The sequence below is a fragment of the Rhinichthys klamathensis genome, unplaced genomic scaffold (assembly GCF_029890125.1).
Source record: "Rhinichthys klamathensis goyatoka isolate OS25496 unplaced genomic scaffold, OSU_Roscu_1.1 h1tg000131l_1, whole genome shotgun sequence".
Taxonomy (NCBI): domain Eukaryota; kingdom Metazoa; phylum Chordata; class Actinopteri; order Cypriniformes; family Leuciscidae; genus Rhinichthys; species Rhinichthys klamathensis.
This window is the reverse complement of record NW_026606666.1, coordinates 1,506-3,886: the sequence shown is the minus strand read 5'-3', so window position 1 is coordinate 3,886 and position 2,381 is coordinate 1,506. Positions and strand designations below refer to the sequence as shown.

Sequence of the window (2,381 nt, the reverse complement as noted above, 5' to 3'; positions counted from 1 at the left end):
GTCCCCAGCATGGGAAGCGAGAGTGCTGGTGGTCCAGCTACACCAGCTCAGTTTTGCTTGAGAACAGCATCACTATGCTGGTCCACTAACTAGATCAGCACTTTACCAGCTCTAACCAGCATAAACCAGCTTGGACCAACATGGTATTCATACTGGTTTATTCTGGATTTATCAGCAGGGCATAATAATAATAATAATTCGTTACATTTATATAGCGCTTTTTCTGGGACCTCAAAGCGCTTCACATATGGAAGGGGGAATCTCCTCAACCACCACCAATGTGCAGCATCCACCTGGATGATGCGACGGCAGCCATATTGCGCCAGAACGCCCACCACACACCAGCTTACTGGTGGAGAGGAGACAGAGTGATGAAGCCAATTAGTATATAGGGATGATTAGGAGGCCATGATGGACAGAGGCCACTGGGCAAATTTGGCCAGGATGCCGGGGTTACACCCCTACTCTTTTTCGAAGGACATCCTGGGATTTTTAATGACCACAGAGAGTCAGGACCTCGGTTTAACGTCTCATCCGAAGGACGGTGCTCTTTGACAGTATAGTGTCCCCATCACTACACTGGGGCGTTAGGACCCACACAGACCACAGGGCGAGCGCCCCCTGCTGGCCTCACTAACACCTCTTCCAGCAGCAACCTGGTTTTCTCAGGAGGTCTCCCATCCAGGTACTAACCAGGCTCAGCCCTGCTTAGCTTCAGTGGGCAACCAGTCTTGGGCTACAGGGTGATATGGCTGCTGGTGCATACAGTTCACACATGTGCTAGAGGCTTTTATACTAGAGCTAAAGCATTGATCCTCCATAAACCAAATTAGTTATGAAGATTAATCAAGCATTTCTATATTTTTGAAATACTCTTTTTTAAATTCACTGTTCATCGATTTCAATGGTGTGATTGGTCGCTTTTTTTCCTCAATGAAAATTTAAGTTTGAGTACTTTACTGACATGTTTGTTTTGCATACAAATTGTCAAAGCATCAATGCGCACACACATCAAATAGAATAACAATGAAAACAAAATACATAGAGACTACATAAATAAATAAAACATGCATAAATGCCAGTAATACATTATTACATTATTCAACAATATGAATTAAAATAACGTGCATTAACAAAGTAAATGGGATTTTCAATCACTTTCATTTCATATTGAATTCAATGGACATACTATAGACTACTACATTGTTCAGGAAAAGAGTATCAGTGGTTGGTTTCAGAGGGAGTGTAATTCAAACATAATTTTGGCTGCTACAGATTCCTGACTACCTTCCCTGAAAAACTTTCCTTTAATCTTTCTTTCTCTGTCTCTATAAAGATACTTCCCTAGGCAACTCGTGTGTGGCTCTGGGCTACAGCATGAAACCACAGGTATATATTTAATATCTTTCTTTGATTACTCAGAAGAGTGCTGTAGAAAACCCTCCATCTTCCTCTTGCCATTTTAACCGAATCCATCTCATTTTCTGGCTCGGTTTCTGCAGATTAATGTATTATATATGTGAGCTCTGTCCACATCAGAAGACCAGCTACATCCTGCAAAACTCTATTACTGAATTCATCAAAAATTAAGCACAACATTAAGGAGGAACAGTGCTGGACACTTGCCGTGTTTGCCTCGATTCAATACGCTTCGTTTTATTGAAGACCATCACACCAAAACATTAACACAGCCCACCCCCTGAACCCAGTGATAGATATAAGCAATAAAGTGTTCTCCTCTTTGCGATTTGTGCTCTGACAGAGACAGATACTGATGCTGAATTCTCATAAAGCATTTGTGTGCTGAGGCAATCTCTCTCCCCACTGCAATGAACACAGCTAATGCAGCTTTAACTGGGGAAAAATATTTCCATATGCATGACAGTCCACAAGCTGAAATTAATAAAATGAATAATATTTTACATAATGAGGTGGAAGTCAAAAACAGACCTTAACTTGCATTGGCCCCAAGGAGCCTTTGTTTCTGTTTGTTTGTTTGTTTGTTTGTTTATCTATATATATTTTTATTAAAGACAAAATACGTAAGTGTCACAGGTGGTTGTACAATCGCACAAAGATGAATGAGATCAGTAAAACATACTTTAACCCAATAAATCCAACAGGCAAGGAAGACTCAGGAAACAGAATACAACCACATAAAACACTGACGAGACAGGACAAAGAAGTGAAAAAAATGGGGAGAATTATGCCAGACAAAATGAGGGAACTAATGAGCTATTTAATTGAATCAGGGCTCTAGAGTGCGACCAAAATTTGTAAGAGTGCGACAAGAATTTTTCCTAGGTCGCACCAGTGCACCTAACGTTCTCGCATGATCGCATCCGCTGCCTCTCCACAAACGAGTCTTTTGTTCTCCTTGC

At 41.1% G+C, this 2,381-nt stretch overlaps 1 pseudogene; it reads right to left on the bottom strand.

Annotated features, from left to right (window-relative positions):
* Positions 1–643: 643 nt before the first annotated feature.
* Positions 644–760, bottom strand: LOC130089422 (5S ribosomal RNA; annotated as a pseudogene).
* Between the last annotated feature and the right edge of the window lie 1,621 nt (positions 761–2,381).